Below are 23,321 nucleotides of genomic sequence, written 5' to 3' on the forward strand. Positions count from 1 at the left end.
GTTTGCTCCCCTGCAGCAAGGCTGGCTATGAGGAACATTTCATTGCGTTCCTGATCCTCATCCACAACAGCGATCTCAGCAAGGCTGAGACCCAGCTTTGTTATTCCTCTGTTTGTAGTTCTGAGCATGTGCTTGTTTTATAGCTGAGGCCTGTAAGAGAAGATGTTGTTGCCTTCCTCCTCAGCCCTGTGTGGACCAGCAGCATCAGGCAGATCAGACCCAAAGACCTTTGGGACCTGAAGGCATGTTCATGCCCTCTTGTTTGCTTAGCCTGAGTGCCTAAGCACTAGTGTGTCATAAATATGCACTCCCTTCCCATTGCCCACCTCCAGTTCTATCCATGCCATCTCCTCTCTGTCTTCTGCCTGTCCAGCCAGGCAGAGATGTGGTTATGGGTGCTGGTAAACACCAACGAAGCAGCCTCAAGCTGCCCCAGGGCAGGTTTAGATGGAGCTGAGGACCAATTCCTGCCCCAGAGGGTGCTCAGGCATTGGAACAGGCTGCCCAGGGCAGGGCTGCAGTCACCGTCCCTGCAAGTGTTCACACAGCGTGGAGATGAGGCCTCAGTGCCATGGGGCAGTGGTGGCCTTGGCAGTGCTGGGAATGGTTGGACTGGGTGAGCTTAAAGGGCTTTCCCAACCTGGTTGATTCCGTGATCCTATGAAAGCAACAGCAAACGTGGGTGGTTTGGAAGCTGTGCTGGCTGCAATGAAGAGGTTGAGGCAGTTGCAGTGTGCGGTGATGGGTGGGGAAGGATGAAGCAGCAACCCCTTCAGCAGGTTTATCTGCAAGGACTTGGTGCTGTGAACCAGACACAAAGCACGTTGGTGTTTGCACAACGCCACGCGCAAGTGAGGTGGGTTTTAAGGCAGGTTGTGTTGATCTCTGGTTTCAAGTGTCTTCAAACAGGCCTCATGCTTTGGTCAAGAAGAATGAGGCCTTGAGGTAAGCTCTGGTCTCCTTGTAAAACTGGTTTCTCAGTGGGGAATATGGGGGAAAGAGCAGGGATGGAAACTGCCACCCTCATTTATGGATGTGACCAAAGCAAGCTGGTAGTGCCATGGCAGTGCTGGGGTTAAGGTTGGACTTGATGATCTTGAAGGTCTTTTCCAACCTGGTTGATTCTATGAGTCTATGAACTATGCTGTGTGCTCTCTGTGGTCCATGCTAGCCCAGTTCAACTTGGTGACCTTTAAATGCATAGCACATTCCCTTTGGCTACCAATCGAGGTATCTGACCTACCGAGGCAAAGAAAGACGCAGGGATGCTCCAGGCAGTTGAGTTTCCTCATGCAGAGCCTGGTTGTTGTGACACTGCTCACACGTTCCCAGCTGAGGGTCTGAAGGCTTGAAATGAGGCTGGAATTTAGAAGGCAAGAAGTATTTTTCTCAGTCCTTGGTGTCCATATCATCAACATCATCCTATTGGGTGCTGCGAGTCTCTGTTCTGCCTCTGGCAACCACAGAACCAACTAGGTTGGAAAAGACCTTTAAGATGATCAAGGCCAACCATTAGAGCATCAACAGGGAAGCTGCAACTGAGCAACACTAAAGGTGTTTCTTACATGTAGAGGCCAATCCCAAGCACTCCACTGGGACCCAGCAGCTCCAGATCAGTGGAGACCTCCTGTCTCATGGGCTGACAATGAAACACTTGGATTCAGCAGTTACCTTCACATTTACCCTCCCAAGAGCTAAAAGGCAGCATTTTTACCCCAAAGTCTTGAGCTGTCTCCTCTGCTGCTCAGATCTGAAACCCCTGCAAGTTCCCAACCCATTAACCTTTGAGGCAGGGCTCCTGTAGGAGCTGCTTGTGCACATGTGGTGTTCATTAGCCTGTCCTGAGCTAAAGGACATCACTGGGATTCAGAGGCATGAACTTCATGGACTAATAACACACAGAGGTTTTGAACAGCTGCAGACTGCAACAAACAGTGCAGCACATAATGTGCTTTAATGCTGAGATCTCAGGAGCCTTTGTAGAAGGAGGCCTGACCCTGGGAATCATGGAATGGTGTGGATTGGAAGGGAGCTTAAACCTCATCCAGTTCCAACCCAATGCCACGGGCAGGAATGCCTTACAGTAGATGAGGTTGCTCCAAGCCCCTGTGTCCAACCTGGCCTTGAACACTGCCAGGGATGGGGCAGCCACAGCTTCTCTGGGCACCCTGTGCCAGCGCCTCAGCACCCTCCCAGGGAAGAGCTTCTGCCTTATATCTAATTCTTTTAGACTGGAGTTTGTTCTGCTTTACTGGGAGATGGGCACCAAGAACGGAAGATTTGGGAGTCCAGGATCCAGCCCTGCGATCGTAACGTGGCTTCTCTATAGCATCTATAATGCATCCTGTCCAACTGCACAAAGAAGGCACCTGAGGCTGGTTTAGTTCTCACATCAAGAGTTAAACCACCCCTTGATTTTACTCTGGTTCGGTTGTGCTGCTTGGTCAATGCTCTGCAGGCTGAATGGTTGCAAAAGATCCACTTCTTCTGATGCCACATTTTCCTATTAGGTACCAAAACAAGAAGCCACATTGACAAGAGAGGTCTGTGGAGGGTGGGAAGGGCTCTGATTTGCTCCGAAATGCGGTCCAAAGGCTGTCATGGTTTGCAGTTCTCACCTTTGCTATGCACTGTGCTCAAAATCTGTGCTCTGCTTTGGTGCCGAAGTGAGATCTGAACACCGCAGGCATCCGCGTGTGACTGTGTGTGTATCTGTGTGTATCTGTGTGCACGTGCACATCTATCCAGGGTTCGATATTGAGTCCTCACAAATCCAGCTGGACTGGGATGGAGCTGAAGGATGCTCATTCCCCCTTGTTTTCTGTCAAGAGACTAGAGAAGGGTTTGTTTTCACATCGTAGGAGAAGCCAGACTGCACCACCCTGAGTCCTGCCAGGCTCTGCCAAGGCAGATGGTACCATTTGGCCTTCTTCAGTCACTTCCATTTTCATCAGCTGCTTCATAAATGTCTTTGGGCAAAGAGACATACTCTTGCTCTTAACTATTCTGTGATTCTCTGATTCATTTGATGATACCTGCCAGGAAAAGCCTCCCCGAGGCAGCCCCACAATATGTGACTGCTCTCTCATCCATGGCACGAAGGGGATGAGTCTTGCTGGGCTGTGTATTCTGCTCCTTCTGTTCACTTAGAAGGTCTTCGGAACCATTCAGTATCCCCAGCTACTGGTCTACCAAACCAAAGCCAATCCAAATATGAGGGTTTCCCTCCTGACCCTTCCAAACCTTTACCTGAACCTCTGGGCTTATGCTGACATGATATAAAGCTTAACAGGTCCTATGTAGAAGGCAGCAGAAAGGCTTCAGCAAAGGGTGAATATGCATAAAGAAGTTGGTATAAATGGTATTTTGTGGTAGGTATTTCATACATGCATGCAAAGACTTTCCATTGGGATTAATTTCCCTTACTTTTGACCATACCAAAGTCAGGTATGGAATCTAAATGCTGCCCAAGCTCAGAGGATAGGCTGAGGCTTTACCCCTGTGTGGGAGGGAATGGTTTGGCTTGCAGAAGAGGTGAGGAGCAGATGTCCAACTGTTTAGCAGACCAGGTATAGCTCCACTCCACGTGGTGACGGGACAAGTAATGGTGTGTAGAGCATGTATGTGCCCTATGTGTGTGCATTGCCAGGACCTCTGGGGCAGCCAGGCTGGGGGCTGATGTCCCAGCAGTAGATGTAGCTACTGAGGCTGCCCTAGGGGTTGGGAACTGGTCCCTGGAGTGACGCCAACACCACACTGAGATGGTGATAACTGTGAGCTGCAGGTTATAATGGGCACTGACAGAATGAGAAGATGAACAGGAGCTGGCTTCAGTGTGTGCTCACAGCCCAGAAACCAACCGTACCCTGGGCTGCATCCAAAGGAGCGTGACCAGCAGGTCGAAGGAGGTGATCGTGCCCCTCTGCTCTGCTCTCGTGAGACCTCACCTGGAGCATTGTGTGCAGTTCTGGGGTCCTCAACATAAAAAGGACATGGAACTGTTGGAACAAGTCCAGAGGAGGCCACGAGGATGATCAGGGGCTGGAGCACCTCCTGTATGAAGACAGGCTGAGAAAGTTGGGGCTGTTCAGGCTGGAGAAGAGAAGCTGTGTGGAGACCTCAGAGCAGCTTCCAGTATCTGAAGGGGGCCTATAGGGATGCTGTGGAGGGACTCTTCATTAGGGACTGTAGTGACAGGACAAGGGGTAACGGGTTAAAACTGAAACAGGGGAAATTTAGATTGGATCTAAGGAGGAAATTCTTTCCTGTGAGGGTGGTGAGGCACTGGAATGGGTTGCCCAGGGAAGTTGTGAATGCTCCATCCCTGGCAGTGTTCAAGGCCAGGTTGGACAGAGCCTTGGGTGCCATGGTTTAGTGTGAGGTGTCCCTGCCCATGGCAGGGGGTTGGAACCAGATGATGTTAAGGTCCTTTCCAACCCAAACTATTCCATGATTCTATGATTCTATAATAACCTGATCATAGGGAATTGCTGTCCTGGCCCATATTTGTCAGCCTGCTGGAGATGAGGAACCTGTGGCTGGGGGTAGTGTGTGACTTCATTCCATATACTTTGCTGCCTTGCTTTAGGCCATCATGGCTTAAAGCGTTCAAGTTGTAGACTGGCTCTGTCCAAGCTATACAGTCTCCTCTAGCACTATCCCAGCATGTCTTACGCCATCTGCCATGCCCATATGCCAACAGTTTTGTCTCAGGGCAGTCTACATGCACCCCGGACATCACCCTGGTGGGTTATGATACAGCCCTTGCAAGGTCTTTGGACTGAAAATTATGAAGATTAATTTCATTTTGTGCACAAAAGGACCAGGGGACCCAAAAGAGACTCGCAGCAAACACAGTTCAGGATGGATGCGGTCAATCTGTTCCAGGCAAACAGCGCAGACAAGAGCCCACAGCATTTAGCCTGGAGACCAGAAACTGTTTCCTGGAGAGGGTGACTTTGGTCCTATGGAGGTGGTCCTAGTCAATTTGATCATGTTCAGCTTGTCCAAGTGGTGTGAAAGATCCCTTTGACCTTTTGTAATGAAAAAGCCTTGTTTTACAGAGTAAAAACGGGAAGGTCGAAGCCCTTGAGAAAGTACTTACACTCAACAGATGTGGCTGGCCATATGGATAGCTGACCTGTAAGGCCCTTGGTTGCAAAGAGGGGTGAAACAGAGTAATTGGCTTTGTTTGGGGGTTTCTGTGTGTTGGCTTGCAGTGGGAGCAGTGACTGTGAAGGGCATTTCCCAGGGGGAGAATGGGAAGGGTCCCTGACTCCCTCTCCAGGGAGTAGCCACAACCACCCTGGGTTTGGTTTAGAGATGGATATAGACATAACATAGCCATAATGGCATCACTGCTCAGTATTCCCTGATCCATTAGCAAAAGCAGAATATGTGGGAGTGAGTGACCCACGGGAGTCACAGCTTCCGGGATGGCATCCCCAAACAGCGGATTTCACCTCGTGTCCCATTGCTCCTTTAATGCTCCTTTACTGGTTTTGATTGTTCTCTTGTTCTGACTAACCTAAAATCTGAAACGTTGCTGTGTCCCTCCTGGGCCTCTTAAACTGGGTCACCAGCCTATTCAAGCATGAGCTCTTATCCAGCACAGCAACCAAGCGATTTGGAGGGGGAAAAAGAAGGGAAGTGACAGCCAGCTCTGTTGGCAATTCCTTCCCCTGCAGCAACAGCAGCAGGAGGAGCAGGCCTGGCTCTCCTGGACTCTGCTCCACTCCTTTGTCCCATCTCCATTCACTTCTACTCTTTTGAGGCACCAACCCTTCATCCTATGAGAGAAGCTCTGAGCATGCCCCAGCTGCAAGGCACCACCAATCCTCTGTGTTTCAATCTGCACATGCAAAACCCTTTACCCATTGGCACCAAATGCTCTTCCAAGCCTATGAAGATCCTTTGCCAGTCTCCACATCAGGATAAAGTCTGTTGTTTGTTTGGTGCAGGGAGCTGGGCTCCTTCCTCCCTTGGGAATCCCTGATTCCTGAAGAGTCAGCTCGGGATATCAGACATAACTGAGCTGTATGGCCATAACTGCTCTATAGGGGGGTTTTGATATGCCTGGCTCAGCTTCCCTGTGGGGTTTGCAGTTAAAACTCTGCAGGATGATGTTATTGAACATGTTCTCCAATGCAAAGGAAACACCAACAAGAAACCTGGAGAGGGGCTTTGGACAAGAGCCTGGACGAGGACAGGACAAGGGGAATGGCTTTAACTTGCCAGAGGGGAGACTGAGATGGGATCTTGGGCTTCCCACAGCTCATGGTTGCAGGTCTCTGTCCCCTCACCTATGCTTCATATGTATGCATTAAATTGTGACCAGAATTGCTAATCCTTGGCCCTGAGATCAGGAAAACAATGGATTTACAGCATGTTAGAAACATAGCTTTGGTGGGATCATACGTCTCAACGGAAGAGACATGTGGAAGAAGACATGTCTCAAGGCACGGCTAGCAGATGCGATTGAAGGGTTCTGGGCTGTCAGAGCACAAGTGTAGCCAGCACCAGAAATTTCTTGGAAGGTTAAATTTCATTTGTGTCCTCACTGGCTGCAGAAATACGGTTTTCCCCTTCCAAATGGAAATCTCATAAGAGTTTTGTCTGAAGCTGTGCCAAATCCGAGTGCTTCCAGACTCAAACGTGGGCCCCAGGGCGCAGCAACGAGGACTGGAGCTGCTGTGATTTGAGCCAGCTTTCAAGCTGCTGTTTCAAGATGCTTTCTGTGCTGGTTCCAGATGGTGGCTGCAGGGATTTCTAGGGGTAAAAGGAACCTCAAGCAATCCAAACAGATTTAGGTCGATTGAGGTCATTCGGGTGGATGGCTCCTTGGGCTGCTGCGGAGCTCCACAAAGTCCAGCACTGCTAACATGAGTAGGGATTGGACCTGCCCCAGGGCCATGAGCTGCTCAGCTTATCCCTGTATTTGACTAGGAGCTATACGAGAGACTTTGTAGAAGCTTTAAGCTCATTGAATCATAGAATCATCAATGGTTTGTGTTGGAAAGGACCTTAAAGGATCCAATTCCAACCCCCTGCCACGGGCAGGGACACCTCACATTAGCCCATGTCACCCAAGGCAAATCATCAACCTGGGATCCTGATGGCAAATCCACAGACCTGGCTCCCTGGCAGTATGGACAAGTTGGTTTGTAAGGAGTTCCTCGCACCATCACACAGACTGGCAGTCAGGTTCCTGATGGAAACGTGTCTCGGAAACCTCTCCCTGCCTGTGCTCCACCAGAGGGTCACCAAATGCAATGTGCTCTGCGTGGAACGTTCCGTGTTCCACAAAGCTGCACGATCTGATGGGAAAAACGCTTCCCTGGAAGATCCCCAAGCAGCCTGACTGGGTCTGCATGGTGTGAAGCAGGCCTGGGATGGGGTGGTGTTAAGAAACATGACTGTGTCATGCTGTCCATCCCATCTCTTGGGTGTAACCACATCCCAGACCTGAATAACCTGTCACTCCTGGCTAAGGGTTCTGGCTTTCTACCCCTGCTTCTGCCTCCCCCTCTCTACTGAGCTTGTATCCGTGGATGGCTTCATGGAGAGAGCTTCATCTTGCTCTCCTAAGGGGATAATTTCTGTGAGCAGACTGCATGTGTATGGAATTATCTGCGACCTTCTCTGCTTCAACTCCTCTTGAAGAGTTTGTCCACCTCTCATGGCAGAAGAGTCAACTTGTACCACAGTGGGATCACAAGGCTCAAATCCATGTGGAATCACTGGGCATTATCCGCTCTGTTGTATATTGAACTGCTCATTCTTGCTGCCCTTCTTTTCCTGTCCCTGCAGGATGAGTCTGAAAGTGTTAGGAAAGGATGCACCTATGGCCGGAGGAAGGAAGGTGCAGGGTTGTCTCCCTTTTGCCTCCTGTAGCTCTCCCCAACTGAGAGTCAGGCTGAGCCCTTCTTTCCTTTGGATATTGCTCTGCAGAGCAGAGACCTGGTGATAACTGCCCTCCAGATCCTCTGTTAGCCTCCAAACCCCTCTGGGATCCTACTGCTTTACAGAAGGAGCGGTTAATGTTCCCTGTTAACGAAGCACCCCCTTAGCTAGCCAGAAGCCTACCCTGTGGAAATAACAAAAGTTCCTGCTTGAAATTCATGTGTTCCTTGAGGAATTGCAGGGAAGCTCCAAGTGCAACCAGCTCACACATGTGTAAACCAGTCCTTCACACTCCACCAGGCTGGAGGCTGGCAAATTCAAGGGATTCTGGTGTGGAAGTGGCATCATAAAACCTGGGTTTTCCCTTTAGTTGAGCAACTGGAAGGATGGGGTTTAGGAGGGATACAAAGATCAGGACACTCCTGATGACAAGGTGTGAGCTGGCAATGGCCCTTGTCCTTGAACCACCTCAGGTGGCTGTAAGAGGCATCAGCTCAGAAATGACATGTTTCCTGGCACCTTTGAATGCTGGCATCCAGACTCTGCCCTGCTTGTGACATGACCACAGTTACCACCAGAAGTAAGAGTCATGTGTTGTCCATAGCTGCAGAGCTCCAGGACTCACCTCCCGTAGGGATGCCAAAGTCATTTGAGGATGGAAGTCCATACGGAGCTCGGCCCTGCTGGCACTACGTGGGCTGAGGGGTGACTCTGCTCCCAGCTGCTTCCTGGAGTCCTGCAGGGAAGAGGGATTGTGTAATGGATAGCAATCCCCCGTGCAGAGAGCCAGGGATGTCTTTGGACCACGTCCTGGTGCTGCCAAGCCAGTTCTTCTCCTGATCCCTACGGGACTATGGCTTTCATTTCCTTGCTTGTTTTGCTTTGTGGCTCCACGTTGGATGCTGTGCTAAGCAGACTGCCCTGTCCTCTGACCCTGCTCTTGTGGCGACATGACACATCTGCTCCTCACACGCCTGGGTTTGCAGAGCAGTCCCCTCCCCAGCCATTGAAACGTGCCAAAGAGGCTTTCACAACCTCTTGCGTGTCAGTGTGGACGTGGGGAAAGGTGATGTCAAGCGTGGCTGCAGCAGGATCCCAACGTCAGGGTGCGTGCTCCCTTTCCAAGAATGCAGTTGTGGGGTGGACCTGCCGTGGAGTCATAGATGGAGCCCTCAGACAGGCTGGGTGAGATCCAGATGATGCTGGGGCTTGTCTGGATGCTGGGGCCAGGCGGGAGTGTGCCTGGCGTACAGGGTGACTCCTTCCAGTGCACTGCTGGGGCCACGGGTGAGGGGATTTCCAGGGAAGAGCTGAGTGTGATGGGCAGTGATTGGAGCTCTGCAAGGGTCCAGCCTTGTCCTGGAGAACCAGACGTGGGGATTAGGATGGTTTTAAATCAGACAAAGCAGGAGGAGGAGAAGTGTGGTGAAGAGCCTCAAAGGAATCTGAGGGGAACAATGGAATCCATGAAGGACAGTGTGATTAAAGGCCTGATCTTGCTGCTAAATGCCACCTCTGGGAGTGGCCAACAACTAACCCAGGAATCAGTGGCATTTGACCATCAAGCGTTCAGTATCTTGATGAGTTGGTCTGACCGGATAGGGAGACCCAGTGGCAGAAGTTGCTGCTCCTGCATCCCTGAGTGATGTCTAAAGCAGAATGGAGGCCTATATCTCATAAAAAGAGCCTTAATTAAAATAAGGTGAAGGAGGGATGCCCAGCATGGTGGCACATGGCTGGATGTGCTGGGGTGCTTCTGATGTGTTCCAACATGCACCTCTCCATACCTTGTTGCGTGACCCAGCGTGTGGCTCTTAGATGCCCATGCTAGAAGCATGGCCATTGCTTGGGCTGCACTGACTTTACATAGAGAACACCTCAGCCTTGTTTCTCACCTTCACCCTTACCCATGGCCATGCAGGTCTCCTCTTTCCACTGCATCAGACCTTTCTGAGAGCAGATTTAACTCCCTAGTGTGGCACTGTCCCACAGTCCAGGGGCAAAGAGGATGGGGGGAAATAAAGACCCTACTCCTAATGCAGGGAGCTGTTAACTCACCACATCTGGTGGCCAGGTTGGACAGAGCCATGGGTGCCATGGTTTAGTGTGAGGTGTCCCTGCCCATGGCAGGGGGGTTGGAACTGGATGATCTTAAGGTCCTTTCCAACCCAAACTGTTCTATGATTCTATGATTCTATGATTCTATGACTTGCCTCTTAATCTGAAAATGTACCAATATGTTCTTTTGCATAGAAGGAACAACCAGGCATAATTCAAATACATCCAGGCTCCCCACTGGACAGCATCCCAGAGGTGCTTTGTCTTCAAGTAATGCTGTCAGATGTGAGGGATTTAGTAAAATACAAGCGTATCTGTCAAATAGCCTGTGTACAACAAGGACAGGGTAAAGCCCTTTGTTGCTTCCTGAACTCACAGCTGCATTCTGTGAAACAGGGGTGTAGATTGAACAAGAGACGTGTGCCAAGAGATGAGTCAAGAACCTTGATTTCGAGTCCCCCATTCCACTGGGTTCCCAGAGGAAAACCTCCTAAGAATCATAGAAACCCACCCTGGTTTGGGTTGGAAGGGAGCTTAAAGCTCATTTCAGCTCCAACCCCTGCCACGGGCAGGGACCCCTTCCACTAGAGCAGCTTGCTCCAAGCCCCTGTGTCCAACCTGGCCTTGAACACTGCCAGGGATGGGGCAGCCACAGCTTCTCTGGGCACCCTGTGCCAGCGCCTCAGCACCCTCCCAGGGAAGAGCTTCCGCCTAAGAGCTCATCTCAGTCTCCCCTCTGGCAGGTTAAAACCATTCCCTGTTGTCCTATCACCATTCGATGAAGGCCTCTGCCTCCCAAACACACCACGGCAGCAGACTGAAAGGGCTTCCTCTGAGCTCCTCCAGGCAGAAACTATTACCCAGATATTACTATTTTCTTTTAATGGAATAACCATATTATGCAGGCCATTGATCCGATGTTTCTTGGTGAGCAAGGACAATCAGATCCTTGTTAGTATATGCTGCAAAATGCTCTTGCTACTATAAATAAAGGTCAAACGCAAGACACTTCCTGCTACTTTTGCTGCCACGTGGCTGCCATTCAGTGATTCATCATCTCTACACATGGCTTGGCAAACAGAAAGGATTTCTTTTCCTTCTTTTTTTTTTGTAAGAGCTGTTTTCCACTTGTGCAAGCACAGCAAAAGGATTTAAAGGGACCAGGTCTCATCCAGCTCTGTCACCAAGTAGAAGGTAACTGAGAACCATGGGCTGTAGGCTGAACTATGCGCAAGAGGGAGCTGATCTTCCACTAGCTTTTAGGGGTCTTTGAGCTGAAAAGCAGTTTAATGCTACACCTATTTCTGCACTTATATAGCATCATTCTGCTGTATATCACAGTGCCTTTGCAAGTGTATGAACACTGATAGGACTGAGTGGCAGAGGGGGAAAAAGGGATGTTGGGAGATAAGAAACCTGGCAGTGTTTGGATAGGATTGTAGTGGGCTTCTGGTCCGCAGGCTGGGCTTTAGCTGTGAGGTGGACTCTGATGGGATTAATTCCGTTATCTGGATGGGAATAGGGAATAATTGTACATGAATTAAGCACCTTTCCACATTGGGTCTGTTCTGTGGCTTGTACAACGCTTTGGTAGCAGGAATATCACAGCAGCCTTGAAGTCCAGTGTCCATCACTAAACCCCTCGTTTTCAGGAAGACAAGTGGACATAATGTGCTTGTTTCATCCAAAAGAAGCTCTTATTTTTAAGGCTTTATGTTTAAGCTGTGTAAGATCACAATTGGCACAATTTTGTGTGGAAATGATCTGCAAGATTCCAACAAAGCTGAAACCTTAGGGCTTGGAGAGCTGTTGGGTATTTGGGTGTTTGAATAGTTGGGTATTTGGCTTGAATGCAGAGAAGAGCAATGACTTTTTGAATGGACTCTCAGCATTTCTCAGATCACATTAATCTGCCTCACCTCCTATTTAGTCTTGGTTTAATGACCTGCTAAGAAGTTTCCACTTGGAGCTGGACTGGGATATATGACTCGGGATACGTAATGACCCAGGATGTGTGTCTGTGAGCAAGTAATTCCATGAAGAATCATCCTTTACCTTCAATGGTTGCCCATTTAATTTCCTTTTGGTAACCTTTTCATTAACGTGTATCCATAGAAGTTCAGGGACATGGTTTGAACTCTGTTTGAGTGAATCCAGGCACTTTGGTGGTTGAATTACAGCCCGACTTAGTGGTCCCACTGTGCTGAGCACCATTCAGGTGTGCAGCAAGAGCCCGTCCTTGCATGGGGAGTTAACAGGGGAGAAAAACCTGGCTGGGGAACGGAAATCGGGAATAAGCATCCAAACGGGAGACTTACAGCCTGTGGTCCAAAGGGCTGAATCACACTCCTGATGTCATTTGTTAAGGCTGAACATGGATGAGGAAGAGCCATAGCACCACACAGGTCACCAGCCACTGCTGGGACACTTGGGAGTGCTGAATCACTGATGCTGTTTGTTGAGCTGAGTCACTTGCACGGACAGAGCCCTTTTCATACAAAATGTTCCTTGGTGAACAAAAAACCCCATCAATTCAGTAAAGAACCCCAGGTCTGGTTTGGGTACCCTTTGTAGGATGGAAGGAGCGTTTTGCTCCTTGAATATCACCTCCTTGTGAGGCTCTGCTCCATGGTGGTGGTTGGGTGCAGGGTGACCTGTGGTTTCAGCTGGCAGAGCAAAGGCAGGGATGGTGTTTGCAGGCTGTTTGTTCAGTAACAGGACATTGGGCACCTGGAAGCTCTGGCACACAGAACTGCTAGAGCATTCCCTTTGTCTTTGCTTCTGAATCCTAAAGCAACTGAGGAAAATAGAAGTTTTACGTTTCTGTTCTATTTAACAAAAGAGCAAATTGTGTGAGGAGGGGTGGAAATTGTCCTGAGGCCAAATTATCACCTAAAACCCACTTGAATATTGGCTCAGATGAGATAGGTGGAAGCAGAATGTGGGCCTAGATATTGAAGGAGCACATAAAGGAGGTCTGGAAAACCAGGGATGGGGTGGCAAAGATGTCCAGTGTCTCGTCACTACAAGAACTAATGGCTAGCAAATGAAGTTAGGGGGATAGGGACACCAAGCAAACCCATGGAGGTGGGTCCTCATGCGATGGGTAGCTGAGCTATAAACTTCTTGCTGAAGGATATTGTGGATACAAGAAGGTTCCAAAGGTAAATGGGCAAATGGAAGAGAGATCTGCTGGGATTTACTAAGTAGACAAATCCCATCAGGCTCAAGACATCCCTTGAGCTGAATATAGAGGAGGCAGGGAGAGTTTTGGGGAGAAGCATGCTATGTGTTTGATCTGCTCATGGCCACTGGTGTTCTCTGTCATCTCCTTCATCTTATTCACTCAAAACTGCAGGAAACCAAATGAGTTTAGCCACCAAAGCCACCACAGCTCATGGCGTGTGATGGGAGTGGGGAATAGCATCCTTGGCCACATGCAGCAGGAGCACGTTCTCCACAGGTCTCTGTGTAGGTAATCTCAGGTTTTGAGGTGCCCTGAATGCTATCAGAGAGCACCTTATGGGGATTCTCAGCTTTGTCTTGCATTTCCTTCTCCAGGTCCCTTCCCACCCTTATATGCACCCACCAAAGCTGCTTCCATGGGCTCGAGCAGTGTGGCTGCTTATATGCTCTTACTGTGTCCCAGCAACACCAAGCAGCCAACCCCCTCTTTGATTAATGTTTTGATGTCTTTCTATTCCCAATTCCCTCCTTCCATTTGTTTTGCTTTTTCTTTGGGAATTAGGACAAAGGATCTGCTTCCACAGGAGTGATTCGGGTGCTAGTGCCCATCACCAGGCATCGTGTGCTGCTGCCTTTCTCCATCCCCACCTCAGATCCAGGCATTCTGTCCTTTAGGGATTATATCCTAGAGATCTGAATGTCACAGTAGGCTGCAGGCTTTAGCACAGGAAACATTTGTGCCTGCTATTTAAGAGAAATAAGTTGCTCATGTTTCCCTGGGAACCAGCCCATCAGCCGAGCTCGCTCGACTCCCCTGTTATTAAAGTGAAATGTGAAAGATTAAATGGGTATGCTGCACATTGTGGGAGGGTAAAATGCTCTCTGGCTATGTTTTGTAGCCAAAATATGTAAAGAAAGGGCTGAATTTGAGTGCTTTTTCAGCATTATGGGATGGATCCTTATTCTTTTGGGTTACTTTTGCTAGCGGTGCTGGATCTTCATGCACAGAACTCGGAGGCTGCCTGTGAAAACCAAACCCTGTGGCTCAGCAGTTGTCACATTATGTCTGTGTGCAGGTTATACATAATACTTGCTCCCTGGGCCCCTTGGCACTGGTTTCCTCTGCTGCTTGTGAGTGTACCGAGCCTGTATTCTTTATTATACTCTATTCCTTCAGTGCTTTTGCCTTCACCCATGGAGTGTTTGCTTCTCATTTTGTTTTACATAGGGGCTTATCTTCAAGACCTGTGACTTTTAGAGGCTGCAGGTTATCTGTGGGGTGAGCTATTTTTAGGAGATGCAGTACCAGGATGGCTCATAGCCTATGGCACTGTACACGTGCACAACACAAAGGCAGCCTCTGTACTGGATGGCTCATGAACTCAGCATCACTAGGAGCTAGAGACAGGCACGGAGAGAGAACGGGGCACAGAAAACAATGGGGCTGTTTTGGTCAGTGAGAATGGCTGTAGACTGGGATCAGCCATCTGTGGGTATCAGTGACCAGAGCAAAGGCAGTCAGGGCTGCTGAGACTGGATGCTCTTGGAGCCATTCAGTGGCCTTTGCAGGTATCAGCCCTTGGCCTTTAATGGGGGAAATTCCAAATCAGCAAGATATTGACTGGAAGAGAGATCTATCAGCTGGAATTACTGCTGTCACCTGGCCAGTGCTAGGGATTGAAACAAGACTCGTAGGACTAGTTTGCATTTTGCCACTGTTCTCATTGTGGTCGCTGCTGCTTGCCCTTTCCTCTGCTATCTGCAGGGAGATCAGGCAGGAGCTGTGGCTCTGTCATCAGCAAAGCCTCCTCCCAGATTTCCACATTAAACCCTGGTCCTTTGCACCTGGCAATTTTTCATTTCCTGGAGCCTTTGTGTTCAGAATAGTTGAAGTGATTGTGGTTTCATGCAACCTATGCTGAAATGGTGTCAAAGTGGAGGAAAGGTCCATAACTGCTTTCATAAGAAGGTACATTCAGTGAGCTAGTTCTGTCTCGCCTGGGGATAACGTATCATAGAATCACAGAATGGTTTGGGTTGAAGGGAGCTTAAAGCTCATCCAGTCCCAACCCTCTGCCACGGGCAGGGACCCCTTCCACTAGAGCAGCTTGCTCCAAGCCCCTGTGTCCAACCTGGCCTTGAACACTGCCAGGGATGGGGCAGCCACAGCTTCTCTGGGCACCCTGTGCCAGCGCCTCAACACCCTCACAGGGAAGAACTTCTCCCTTATCTCCAACCTGAACTTCCCTTTTTTCAGTTTGAACCCATCACCCCTTGTCCTGTCACTACAGCCCTTGATCAAGAGTCCCTCTCCAGCATCTTTGTAGCCCCCTTCAGATACTGGAAGGATGCTTGCAGACACATCAGCTCTTCTCTTCCAATATAAGAAGATGCAGGCATCAAATGAAGAAAACAAGCTCCAATTAAATCAAAGGATGTCACGGATACGGTTCCTTGGTGGAACTCCTTGCTGCAGGGTATTGGGGTCATCAGTATTTACTCAGGTAGAGTGGACAAGCTCAGGAAAACAAGCCCCATAGAAGGTTACCAAATACAAAGGAACCATGTCTATCTCATGGAGTCCCTGAGCAGAAAATAACTGGGAGCTAAGAGAGGTGAGTCTTCTTCTTCCACTTGTGGAGACAGCAGGCAAGACAGCAGACAGCTCTTACCCAGCACAGGTCTGCAGTTCTTTGCCAGCCCAATTTCTCTTCCTTTTTCTTTTTAACCCTTTTCCCAAGGCTTCTGCTCTGTGCTGTGGCCAGGTACTGCTGCCCCTCCTGCTGTCTCCTGAAGAGGACTTTCTCCAGGGTTTTTGAGAGACATAGCAAGGGAAAAGAGGGCAATAAAAGCATGACAAGCCAAAGCAGGCTCTATGCACTCATAGCCTTGCCCACCTGATGATGGCAGGGATGAAGATCCAGGAAGCAATTACCTCCTGTGCACTTTCTGTCCTCCAGTACGGACAGACAACAGCTTTGGCTGTACCCGCTCACGTTGTTGCACCATACACCCCAGAGTCTTGCAGCATTCACATAGCCCATGTAAGGCACTGCAGTTATCCAAGCTCCTTCCCAAACCACCCAGATGCTGTGTACAAGGAGGCACTGGGAGATATCCCAGCTGCAGGACAGGACAATCCCTGCCAGCACACAGATGTGTGTCTGTGTATGAGACAGTGCTATCTTTGAACCTGCTCCCTGCCTGTCCTCCAGGGGATGTATCTCCAATATTCCCTTTCCAAATGGAACCAAAGGGGTACTTCAGCTACGTGAACTTGCAGAAATGGAATCATGGATGTTTAAATTTAGCAGAGAGAAGGCAAGAACAAGGTAAGAATAAGTATTCTTTAAGAAGGATAAGAAGGCAAGAACAAGTCTTTGGGACTCGAAGCTTGATGGATACAAGCTAGGAATAGCGACACATCTCAGGCATTCCGGGTGCGTGCTCCCTGCAGCAATTTATTGAGGAGTGGAATGGATCTTCCACAGGGAGCTTTAGTTTTTCCATTGCTGAGATTGGATACTTCTTGCAGCAGCTGCATCCTTCCAGGAATCCACATAGGGAAGTGTTAGAGCCTGTAGCTCTCAGGATATTAGAAGCTATTAAATACAAGCTATTAGAAGCTATTATCTCAGGATATTGAGCTGCATCATGCTGGAAATCACCTTCCTAGAAGGGAATAAGGAAGAAACAACCCGTGAGGGGGATTTCACCTGGGCTTGTTTTGTTTCTGACCAGAAAGGTGAGCTGGATGCTTGCTCTGTATCTCAATTGGTTATGGTGACAGGGCAATATTTATGATAGATCTCCCTGTCAGGCAGCTTGTCAAATGATGACTGAATCGCAAACATTGTTATTACCCATTCCTATGAGTTACTGCAGTGCCACTGGCATGAATGGGAGGTCACAAGGCCTTTTAGTTAAAGGGCAGACTCCTTGAAGTGCCCTTTGAAACCACCTGTAGCCTGAGTATACGTTCAAAGGGAGGCTGCTGGGCTTCCAGTTTCCCTTTGGTGAACCCTTTTATTGCCTTAGGGTCAGGGAGGAAAAGGGGGAAAACACTGACAAGAAGTGATCCTCTTTGATCTTTTCCCTTTCTTGCTGTGTTTATGATCAGTAGTTTTGCTTCAGATAGAACCTGCACTTCTATCTTTGCTCTAGGTTTATGTCAGGAGGTTTCTCCCTCCTGCACCGGTTGTGGTTTCGCTTTTCCTCCTGGGAACGTATGGTTTTGTTTGACTGTTGGAGGGCTTCTCAAGTGGGCGAGTAAATCGTGGAAATTCCGGATGACGTAGGGAGGGGATGGTGGCACAGCGTTATAGCTGAGCCCTCGTGGCATGCTTGCTTTTCTGCCTTGCAGGTAAAATGGATTAGTCACTCTCTAGCAAACAAACAGTGTGGAGGATGGAAAAGTCAGCTGGGCTGTCTGAAGCTGTTGGGATGGAATGACTTGACACTGGTATTCCCAAACTGTACTTAGTGTACTGCTTGGGGTAACATGAGTGGCTCTGGCATCGTGTGTCACCCAGCCCAGAGCAGGAGCCAAAATCAGCACCCGGGTGCCCTTATGGTAGTGATTCCTGGGTTAGAAAATCAGGGGAGATCTTAGAGCAGCTCCAGTGCCTAAAGGGGCTGCAGGAAAGCTGGAGAGGGGCTTGGGACAAGGGCCTGGAGGGACAGGCCAAGGGGAATGGCTTGAACCTGCCAGAGGGGAGACTGAGATGAGCTCTTAGGCAGAAGCTCTTCCCTGGGAGGGTGCTGAGGCGCTGGCACAGGGTGCCCAGAGAAGCTGTGGCTGCCCCATCCCTGGCAGTGTTCAAGGCCAGGTTGGACACAGGGGCTTGGAGCAAGCTGCTCTAGTGGAAGGGGTCCCTGCCCGTGGCAGGGGTTGGAACTGGAGGAGCTTTAAGCTCCCTTCCAACACAAACCAGGCTGGGATTCAGTGAAAACCCTTCTACTAAGCTTCATAGCTTGTGTTTGCTTCTGGTTTCAATTTTACCTTAACACGGGTCCTGCTAGATACCATTGTGTGAGCAGATCCCCCAAAGCTCTGAGCGTGTGCCAGACTTCTGACATTCAAAGAGGCCTTTTGGCTGCAGACACACTGCTAACGCCAGCTCCGAACCTGAGCAGGAGCGGGCAGTCTGTAAAGCACAGCTCACCCTGCAGCTTGGATCAGATGGCTCTGCACTGAAGGAGTGCTGACTTCACGTGGATCACAGTGCTCTTTTACCAGGGTTTTTAACTCTGAGGATGAAAACCGCTGCATGAGAACGGTAAGAGGCAAAGCCTTTTGGTACTGGATGTCAGGAATAGGGTGTTTTGGAGCATGGAGGGGCACTGCACGCTGCCTGGTTTTCATTCCCATTCCTGCTCTCTTTTCCAGGCAGCTGGATCTTTATTTTCCTATAAAAACCCCTTCATGCCAGGGTTGATCCTCATCTTGTCTGACACTCCTAGGAAGGGGGCATTATATTGGTCATTAGGAATCTAGAGGACAGTCGCTTAATGGCTTTAAATCATTATTTTGCTTGGCAGAAAGAAGGATCAAGCCATCCAACATATCCCCTTGGCAAGCCCCCCAACCCATAAGTACAGCTTAATACAGTGTGATTGTACCCTTCTGCCCTCCTTGTGCCCACCATGAGCTCTCCTGACCTGTTTACTAGCCCCCCTTCCCCACTTGAATGTGTGTGAGCTATTTCTGTCTGGCCCTGGGAGATCTTGCTGTAGTGCAATAAACACAGCAGCCCCTTCAGAAAGAGATGTTCAAGCAATGATACCCTTTTTCTTCATGCTGGCTGCATCTCTGCCTTGCAGCTCATGGCAATCTTCTCAAGTGGGCTGCACAAGGACATCTTCCCCCCAGCTTTTACGTTATGCCCTCTGGACTTTTATCATTCACTTTATGTTTCATTCATAAACCTGTCATTCATGGCTTCTTCCCAGGAAGATGCTCTATTCACCGTGAAGGCCAGCTCTTCACGGACCACGAGCCAACAAAACAAGCGTCAGAGGCACAAAAAGTGCTCATTTTAGGATTTAACTGCATTTCCTTGCAACCACTCTCCAAGTCTGGCACCCACATCAGCCTTACCTGTCATTTCCTCTTTCTTAATGCACTGAACACTGCATTAAACATGTGCTTGTGATACATTTCAGCTTTATTCTCCCACAGGTAATTGCATTTCTATGTAGCCTCCAAATGCCTTGCAAGGATGCCTTTGGGCTGGCTAGGCTCTGTTGCCAAATTTAAACTGCAGAAAGAGGGTAGAGCCCAGGGGACCCCAGTTACTCAGAGCTTTCTAGATTTAGTTCAAACCCTTCAAACTGCAGCCAAGCAAGCAAGGAGTTAGCGCAGTCCTGGAGCACGGTTATTTGCTACGGAGGAAATAGAAGTGCCATTCAGTAGGAATTGGCTCTCCAGCTTTCCCAGCTGCTGCATGACTAGCATCTCTCATGGGTCAGCTTCTCTGTGGGAACAGGGAGCACCAGTCTGTAATTCACCGTGGCTCCTCTTTGGCTACGGACAGATATGGCCTTGATTAGAGGCAGCCCCGGGGGCAGGTATTGCCCTGTGAGATGCTGAGGAATACAGGCAGGAAATCACAGATTCCCGTCCATCCCCTCCAGATAGGTACTTTCAAGCTGCACCATCAAACTGAACCTATTTCCTCAGCATCTCAGACTCTGTCCGGTCCGGTGGGAATGGCTGCTCATCCCAGCCAACATAACCAACCTCAATGCCAACTCCTCTCTTTCCAGATATAGCTGGTTTACAAGGGATATGGCTCTTTTCCCTAAAGTCCTTTAGTTTGCAAAGCTCTGCTTCCATCTGTAGGCTTGGTGGAGACTGTGAGCTAAGACTGTGGGGTATGTGTGACAGGGCAGTGCTGCTGCTTCTTCCCTGTTGGCACCTCACCATGCCCAGTCTGGCCCAGCACTGCTGGCTGGATCCTGCAGCATGCCGGATGGGAAGAGCCATCCTTAGGGCGTGCAGGACTGGGAACCACGTTTCAAACACAGTGGTTTTGTTGGAAGGGAGCTTAAAGCTGATCCAATTCCAACCCCTGCCACGGGCAGGGACCCCTTCCACTAGAGCAGCTTGCTCCAAGCCCCTGTGTCCAACCTGCCCTTGAACACTGCCAGGGATGGGGCAGCCACAGCTTCTCTGGGCACCCTGTGCCAGCGCCTCAGCACCCTCCCAGGGAAGAGCTTCTGCCTAAGAGCTCATCTCAGTCTCCCCTCTGTCAGGTTCAAGCCATTCCCCTTGGCCTGGCCCTACAGGCCCTTGGCCCAAGCCCCTCTCCAGCTTTCCTGCAGCCCCTTTAGGCACTGGAGCTGCTCTCAGGTCTCCCCTTCAGGAGCATTCTCTTGTCCAGGCTGCCCCAGCCCAGCTCTCTCAGCCTGGCTCCAGAGCAGAGCTGCTCCAGCCCTCGCAGCATCTCCATGGCCTCCTCTGGCCTCGCTCCAACAGCTCCACGTCCCTCTTGTGCTGTTGCCCCCACAGCTGGACATAAACCCTACTATGGCTTCATCATCTGCATACTCTGAGGTGCTTTTCAGGTATTGAATCCAGCAGGAAAGGGCAGCCAGAAAGTCTGGAAGAAAGCAGCCTGCACACGGTATATCTGAAAAGTCTGCACAGTTATTATTTAGCACCTGCTTGACGTGGGGAAACCCACCCTCCCTCCCCATGTTGTTCTCACTCTTGTCTCCAGATGTTTTGGCTGGCTCAGCAGCCTCACCCCAGCCGTGCAGGTGAGAACCTCGGGCATGCAGCTGAGCATGGGCTGTGTAACCTGAAAGCACTTGAAGGCAATGTACAGGCACCAGTTATTCCCATGAAAGGCTCAGTCTTTTCTCCAGACATGCAAAAGCAATTCCAGCCGGCGTTGAGTGGGAAGGCTGGGGGACACATCCCAGTGGTTTGGAGTGGATCCTCATCCTGTGTGTTTTACGTTGCTCCTTCCTTGTCGCAAACCTTGGTTTGGAAAGAGTATACAGTTAATAAAGCACACTGCTCATGGGGCTGCTGCTTGGACAAGACTTTTACCCTGCAGCTGGGGGAAAGGCATCAAATTGAGAAGCAGAACCTGTTCCCTCTGCTTTAGGGCTCTGAACGCTGTCTAGCAGCTTGTAACGAGTTCTGGTTTTGCTTTTCCCTGCCTTTGGGAGAGGCCTTCATTGCCAAAGGCTCAGAACCCAGACGTATTTCATAGGAACACAGTGGTTTGTGTTGGAAGGGACATTGAAGCTCTTCAAGTCCCAACCACTGCCACGGGCAGGGACCCCTTCCACTAGAGCAGCTTGCTCCAAGCCCCTGTGTCCAACCTGGCCTTGAACACTGCCAGGGATGGGGCAGCCACAGCTTCTCTGGGCACCCTGTGCCAGCGCCTCAGCACCCTCCCAGGGAAGAGCTTCTGCCTAAGAGCTCATCTCAGTCTCCCCTCTGGCAGGTTCAAGCCATTCCCCTTGGCCTGGCCCTACAGGCCCTTGTCCCAAGACCCTCTCCAATTTGATTTCTTTCTTAGTATTTATTAGTATTTAATGTAATATATTAGTACTTACTTCTTAGTATCATCAGCCTTTATTAGCATTTAATATATTAGTATTTATTTGTGTTATCAGTATTTATTGGTGTTTATTAGTACCATTTAGTACCATTGGTATTTGTTAGTATTATTATATTGGTAACTTACCAGTATTTAATCAATTTCTCAGCATTTAGTCAGTATTCATTTGTATTTAATCGAATTTATTACCATCTACTAGTATTTAATTTACTTATTAGCATTTATTTATATTTATCAGTACTTGTTCATTAGTATTTAACTCATTTATCAGTATCTATTCCCCATCACCAGGTGTTACGTACGTCCGAGGGGCGCTGCGGGCTAACCCTGACATCCCCATTGCCTTCCCCTACCAGGCCTGGCCTAAAGGCCCTGCCGAGGCTTCACCCCCGGCCCGGGGCCTCCGCCGCCTCGGGGCCCACCGTGGCCACCCCTTGCCCGGGCAGGCCCCGGCAGCTCCGGGGGCAGGCGCTCCGCCAACCCCGCAGGCCCGAAGCGGCCGCAGGAGGAGGAGGAGGAGGAGGCGGGGGGATCCTTGAGGCGGAGCCGGGGCGGGCCGAAGGGGAGGCGGCTGGAAAACAGGCCGGCGCTGGTTCTGTCCCCGCAGTGCCAGCAGCCGCCGCAGCCGCGCCGGGAGCCGCTCAGGGAGGGAGGGAGGGCAGCGAGGCGCTGAGGCGAGCCGGGCGGGCGGCCAGACCCCGTCCCCTCCGGCCACCGCAGAGAGAGGTACGGGGCGGGCGGGGGGGGAGCGGACGGACGGACGGACGGGACGCGGCGGCCCCGCTGCCGGGGCTCTCCCTTCCATGGGCGGGCACAGCGAGGGCTCCCCTCGGCTCCTCGCCGCCTCTCCTCAGCGGCACCTGCCGCGCCCCGGCCCCCCGCCAGCATGGAGAGGCCGGCGGGCAGCTCGGCTCCAGCTCAGGGCACGGCCGAGGAGGGCTCCTGCCCTGCGGGGAGGAGCGGGCGGGCGCCATGGGGGGGTGTTTGTGCCCCGTGCCGTGCCCCCGCTTTCATCAATCACCTCAGATCCGCGCTAAACCTCCTTGCTCGGCTCCGATGAACCCATGGCGAGCTCAGGCGGGCAGCGGGAGGATGGGGTTAGCCGTCCCTAACGGTGGTTTTGGGGGGATAAGGACAGCACCTCGGTGCAGGGTGATGTGTGCGGCTGCTCTGGGTTGTGCTTTCCCGTCCTCCCAGGTGTTTCTATCAGCGTACCGCCTCAGCGTTTGCAGGCGATGCCGTCAAGAAGGAAGGTTTAAGTAGGGAAAAGTCCCCCTAACCTGGTCCGGGAGGCAGGATGCCGCGCGGGTGGTTCGGGTGTTGGTGCTGCTTGTTTATATCAAGCTGTTACAGTCCCGGGGGCTTCGGCAGCTCAGCCCCATCCCGTGCTTCCATTGACTCCTCTAGAATTGCCTTTAAAACCCCTGCAGTGGGTGAGGGATTAGATCTGGGGTAGCCAAACGCACAAGAACCAATTGCCGGTTACCAAGCCTGACCTCAAGCTGAAGCTTTCCGGTATCCTCAGCCATAGGAATACAGCTGATCCACAGGTTCCTTACTCTCTGACCGCCCCTAAATATCCTTTGCGGGGTGTAT

At 50.5% G+C, this 23,321-nt stretch overlaps 1 protein-coding gene across 3 annotated transcripts in view; it reads left to right on the forward strand.

Moving 5' to 3' along the window:
• Window positions 1–18,315: 18,315 nt before the first annotated feature.
• Window positions 18,316–23,321, forward strand: part of SMOX (spermine oxidase) — a 60,394-nt gene continuing 55,388 nt past the window's right edge. For 2 of the 3 annotated variants that reach the window (XM_062640117.1, XM_062640119.1), the window contains exon 1: window positions 22,291–22,451. The gene's annotated coding sequence lies outside the window, so the exon portion shown is untranslated. Of the gene's footprint in view, window positions 18,426–22,290; window positions 22,452–23,321 lie in introns of those variants that run through there. The other variant, XM_062640118.1, reaches the window with a different exon arrangement.

Source organism: Pezoporus occidentalis, unplaced genomic scaffold, assembly GCF_034315485.1.
Source record: "Pezoporus occidentalis ecotype Australia unplaced genomic scaffold, CSIRO_AGI_Poc_V1 ctg63, whole genome shotgun sequence".
Classification (NCBI taxonomy): Eukaryota; Metazoa; Chordata; class Aves; order Psittaciformes; family Psittacidae; genus Pezoporus; species Pezoporus occidentalis.